Genomic DNA, 6,000 nt, shown 5'->3' with positions numbered 1-6,000 from the left:
GCACCCCCTGAAGCTTGTCCCAACAAGGGAGCCTAAAAGTTTGTACAGAAGCACCCCCAACTTATAATCGAAGAATATCCTCCCTCCCCTTGCCCAGTGCTACACTGACTGTGATTCCTTTGATGCAGCTCTGCTCCTAATTACCTGATAATCATCTGAACTGCAGCCTTTACAGTTCAACCTCAATCACTTACCCACTGGAAGTGTTTAGGAAAGTAACTTCATCCTTCATTTGTTTCCTGAGCATTGCCCTACAGAAGCTGTGTAAGCTCTCTGAGGGCTTTGTTGGTTACAATCCATGGCTTGCACATTGCTGAAATATAAATGTTAGGTCAAGATGCTCTGACAAGTTTTAAATCCATCCAGCTGCTGTTTCCTAAATGTGTCCCTGGAGCAGCTGCATGAAAGATGTTTACAATTAAAAAACTGAAGTAGCCAGTTAACAGCAGTAGAGAATTACTCTACCCGGCACCATCCATTAAGTATATTGGAAAACTCATTGTCAAAAGCATGATCTCATTTAGTATCAATGCCAAAGGAGCAGAAATATTTACTTTCAGTTCATCCTGTGGCTTCTGGGGGCTCTTTAAAGCACAGGCCCACCCTGGGAGATGCATAGCTCCTGCAGGGGCTCTGGGAGGCAATGTGACTGGAACATGGGAGCACATGGTGCCTGTGCCAAGTTTAACAAGGTGCTGCATTCACTCCCTTCTGCCATTAGCCTGTTCCAAAGGCCAATGGAAAGAAGAGCAGGGTGATACCTTTAGTTTTTCCCCTCCTAGTTTGACCTATGGAGCCAAAAGCACCAAGGGACAGAATAGAGCATCTGAGCTTCACTAAGGGGGAGCCAACGCTCTAGAGCCCAGCAGGGACCTGACCTGCTGTAGTGCTGGTTTGTGGGACTAAGTGGCTTTAGTGGCCAGAGCTCCTCCCTTTGCTGAAGGCAAACATCACTTCCTTGGTGACACTCAGGTCATGCCTTCTTTGTGGTTGTGAAGGCTAGAATTATCTTTTAAATCAAAAGTGAGATTATGATGTAATTGCAGGACTGTGAGAGCTGAGGTGCAAGACATGTCTTTTGTGTCTATGCCCTAATCCATCCCTGCCACTGGCTGTATCCAAAACCCAGTGAAGCTAAGCCACGCACAGGGGGCTTAGTAGAGCTTTTATGATCATTTTTGAACATCTGCACAATCTGTTGTGAGGGTGGCCTCGTTTTGGCATCCCATTTCGGGGTCCCAAGCGGGTGGAGCTTTGGAGGGTACCATCTCATTGTGGTGTCTCAAGTGGGTGGAGCTTTGGAGAGTACCATCTGTTTGTCTCCCCCAAAGCTGAGCAATGGTAGGGAACATTTTCATTTCCTCCCTATGCCTTTGGAGAAAATAGCATCTGTAGCTGTGGTCCCTGAGCAAAGGAAAGTGAAATTCAAGGTTCAGAGACGCATGAGTGGGGATAGAGTGGCACTGGCTTCGAACACTTGGTCAAAACTGCTGTACAGATGAGAGCTCCATCCCCCAAAGGTGCTCTCATTACATAAAGAAAAGGAGTACTTGTGGCACCTTAGAGACTAACCAATTTATTTGAGCATAAGCTTTCGTGAGCTACAGCTCACTTCATCGGATGCATACTGTGCAAAGTATAGAAGATCTTTTTATACACACAAAGCATGAAAAAATGGGTGTTTACCACTACAAAAGGTTTTCTCTCCCCCCACCCCACTCTCCTGCTGGTAATAGCTTATCTAAAGTGATCACTCTCCTTACAATGTGTATGATAATCAAGTTGGGTCATTTCCAGCACAAATCCAGGTCCCCGTCCCCGCCCCCCAGATTTGTGCTAGAAATGGCCCAACTTGATTATCATACAAATTGTAAGGACAGTGATCACTTTAGATAAGCTATTACCAGCAGGAGAGTGGGGTGGGGGGAGAGAAAACCTTTTGTAGTGGTAAACACCCATTTTTTCATGCTTTGTGTGTATAAAAAGATCTTCTATACTTTCCACAGTATGCATCCGATGAAGTGAGCTGTAGCTCACGAAAGCTTATGCTCAAATAAATTGGTTAGTCTCTAAGGTGCCACAAGTACTCCTTTTCTTTTTGCAAATACAGACTAACACGGCTGTTACTCTGAAACCTCTCATTACATAGATGCTGGTTAGTTGGGGCATGGAAAAAAACTAAGACCAGCTCTGTGTGGGTGAGTAGGTGCATGAAAGCTCCCTCTCTTATGCCAAGCACTTGTATATGTGCATAACGGGAGGAGTGCCATTCCCTGTCACTGCCATCATGTGAATGCCTTTCCAGTTTAACAGCCATTGTGTACCAGTGGCTATGCAGATTATGGAAGTTGGGCTCTGTATATGTCTGCTTTTGTTTCTATATGATGAGGATTCAAACTAGCTGAAGAAGGGGTCTTTTTAGCCCTGCAGTTTAGACACAGCACCACAAGAGAGAACCAAAAGAGAGGTTTCTTAGACTAGTTGTGTTACTTCCTCTTCTTATCTACCAGCAGCTAATGCTCAGTGAGATAGATGACATACCAGCAAAAGTGGTATCCAATGCTGCCCCCTTTTAAAGGATGCTCACTGTTCGTTTTCGTGCACAAAATTAATCCCAGGATTAGAATGAAGAATATGTAAGTCTCTACAAATATTATGCTGTTGATATCACTTGAAAGTAATGCACAGAATTGGTGCTTGTTTTTATGCTAGACGGTTTTTTGGTTTTTTGGGTGTAACCATGTTTAAGTGTGGAGGCATTTAAGGAACACCAAGGAGAAAACAAGATTTATAGCCTAAATTGTGTTCTGTACACTTCAAAATATCCAGGGGAAGCAATCCTTCCATCCCTTCCCTTTAACAAACGAAGAAACAAACCACAACTAAGAGTCACATTTCAAGGGGCCTGCATTTGATGGGAGCAATACCTGCACACAAGAGGAGGATTTATCCCAAAGCTGACACTTCTGTGCCCGTCCACTACATCCATGTTTGCAGGATCAGACCCTTAAGTCATTAAAATTGCCAATAAGAAACAATGAGCATTCTTGCATTTATTTAAGGAATAAACTTAATATGTTTTAAAGTCTTATTTGGTAATGTGCAAGTAATATTAGACAGAGGCCCTGATCCTGCAGTTGGCTATGACCCCATGACGCCCATATCCAAAATCTATACATCTGGGGTTTAAAACAAGGATTGCATATACTTTTCTGAACAGGATTTATATTGTGCCTCTGCTAATATCAGTTTAAAACTTAGTGTAACTGACTTTGAACTGTAAATGGTTTATTAAAACCAAAACATCGCCTCTATAAATTTAAACCTTACACAAAATTCTTCTCTCTCATAAACAACAGAATTGGAGAAGCAGCCTTTCCAAGTTTTTTCCACTGCTTTGTACCTTGTGTTGTCACACCTGTGCCAAGAGGGTGTAATAACACTGTCACAGGTGTGAAGGAGGGAGCTTGATTTGATAGTGGTTTTACACTCACAAGGGGCAAGACGGCGGGAATGAGACCTTCCCCATGAATCAATCTAGCCATTTATCTCTGTAGACGTGTCCTCCTTTGATCTCTGTGTGCTATCTGCTCTTGGGAGTAAGACTCCTTTCCCTGGGATCTCTCCAATCCGTTTCTTTTCTGTGTACTGCCTGATTCCTGACTGCCTGCTCCTTTGATCCCTGGGACAGCGCGGCGGGCTGCCTGCTGTAGGGATCTCTGAGCTGCGGAGGAGGTGTGCGCTCTGGGCACGGAGCGCTCTCAGGTCAGGCAGCTGCATTCGTCTCCACTGCACACACACAGCTTCCCTTCTCCCCCCCTTGTAGGTCACCAACGTTTGTTGTCAAAAGTGCAGCAGCCTGTCTCTGAAACTTTCCCAGCGCGTGCACAAAACCCGCCTTCCCCAGCCCAGACCCATGCACACATTTCCTAATAAGGCTCCCGCTAACGCTGAGGCATTAACTGGCCCCATGTTTCTTGCTGTTCTGAGGGGCAGGGGAGCTTAAAACCCCCCCACTTGGATGGTGCAATTGAGGAATTCTGCAGGAGGAGGAGGAAGGGAACTGGCTAAAGTTTCCTCCGAGTCTCTCGCCCTCTGTCCCCCGGGAGGCTTCCTAGAGCAGCCGCGGCAGATCGCAGTGAGTAACAACGACCTCTTCGCTCATTCATTCCCCCGGCTCTCGCCGCTGCTCCTTCCGGAGCCACCCGTTCCTATTGCTGGCTGTGGAGAGACATTGTAAATTGCCCGGCGCGGGCGGCGAGCCAGGGAGCGGGTTGTGTCTGAGCAATTCCGCCGGGGGTAATGCTCCTCTGCCTGCAGACTCGGCCTTATTGGACATTACTTCTGCAAACAGGGCCCGCTTCAGCAGCAGCATGGGCGCACGCGGCGGAGCCCAGCTCTCCGGCTAAGTGGGTGTGCTTTCAGCCGCTAGCAAGCCCTGCCTGAGATCCGGCCCCAGCTCGCTCTGAGCTCGGAGCTGCGTTGAAAGCTCTCGCATCTGAATGCGTGGTACTGCATGGCTTGATTTCCCTGCCCATGCAAACCAGCTTGCCCAGGGATTTATAAAGGGTTTGTGGGAGCGGGCTCGAAACCAGCCTGTGTGAAATGCACGGGCTGGATTTAGAGCGGGGGTGGGGGGGGTATGAAAACTTTCCTTTTCCCAGCCCTCCCCTCCCTAGCTCTGTGCGAGGGGCCGTTTGGAAGCGAGTCGCGAGGTGACAGTGAGGGGGAGAGACAACAGGAAGCGATATTGCAGAGCCTGAAGCTGTTTTCAGAGTAGCAGCCCTGTTAGTCTGTATCCGCAAAAAAGAAAAGGAGTACTTGTGGCACCTTAGAGACTAACCAATTTATTTGAGCATAAGCTTTCGTGAGCTACAGCATCCGATGAAGTGAGCTGTAGCTCAGGAAAGCTCATGCTCAAATAAATTGGTTAGTCTCTAAGGTGCCACAAGTCCTCCTTTTCTTGAAGCTGTTTTGCATCGCTTGGGATTTTGTGGACAGGGACTTTGCAACTAATTTGCTGAGCGAAGGTCAGAGCTCCTCCTTGGCTCACACACACTGCAGTGCTATTTATTTTTATATCCTCATCCTTCATACAAAGTAGCACATACTCCTAGAGCCACAGTCGGATTTTGTGAATAGCTTCTTTCATACTAAGTGTATTTCAAAAGGCTGCCCAGGGCTGATTTCTTTCTCAATCTGCCATTGTGCCGTTTAAGTGGCGCACTCAGGCGGGGGAATAAAGAGATGTGTTTCGCTGAGACTGGAGATGCTGAGGAAGAAAGGTGTTCCGGATGGCAGGAGCTGCAGGGAAGAACGTCTTGTGCCAAGTGTGGGGGAGGGAGGAAGACAACCACAGGGGCAAATCCTCATCTGGTGTAACACACCTTAGCTCTGTTGAAATAAAAAATGCATTGAAGTCAATGGAGCAAGGGTGATTTACCCCATCTGGGATCTGTCGCAGGATGTACCCTAGTACTAAATGGGAGTGTTAGAAAAATACAGTTCATGCTTCAGCAGGCCCTGATGCAGACACACTGATGCACAAGAACTGGATACTTGAGTAGTCCTGCTGAAGTCAACAGGGACTTCTTGCATAAGTAGAGAAGCATGTACTTAAGCCCTTGGAAGATCGAAGTCTTGGTTTCCTACAAAATTATTAAGACCTCTCCAGCAATGGTGTGATCTCTGAAGTCCTTTCTCTTGCAAAACTCTCATAGGAGTTGTGTATCATTTGCTCAGGATAGATCTCAGAAACTAACACCTGGCTCTTTATCGGTTCTGGCCCTATATTTTTTGAGGAGGGTTTTTTGGTTTGGCTTTGTTTTTCTTATCAAAAGCTTTAGGGCTTCCCATGAAGTTCTGCATGAAAAAGGACTGCACGACTGAGCCCAGATTACCAGGAATTCATTATTTTGAAAAACAGGTAGTACAGCATATCCTCTCATCAATGATTAATTAAATAAAAAACAAATGTCTTCTGTTTGCTAGCGGCAAAGA

The 6,000-nt window shown here is 46.4% G+C and overlaps 1 protein-coding gene across 1 annotated transcript in view; it reads left to right on the top strand.

Moving 5' to 3' along the window:
- The first annotated feature begins 4,003 nt into the window (after nt 1-4,003).
- The window catches only part of MYLK (myosin light chain kinase), a 329,642-nt gene continuing 327,645 nt past the window's right edge, over nt 4,004-6,000 (top strand). The window contains exon 1 of the mRNA XM_077830296.1: nt 4,004-4,138. The gene's annotated coding sequence lies outside the window, so the exon portion shown is untranslated. The remainder of the gene's footprint in view (nt 4,139-6,000) is intronic.

Source organism: Eretmochelys imbricata, chromosome 11 (assembly GCF_965152235.1).
Source record: "Eretmochelys imbricata isolate rEreImb1 chromosome 11, rEreImb1.hap1, whole genome shotgun sequence".
Taxonomy (NCBI): Eukaryota; Metazoa; Chordata; order Testudines; family Cheloniidae; genus Eretmochelys; species Eretmochelys imbricata.
This window is presented reverse-complemented; position numbering and strand designations above follow the sequence as displayed.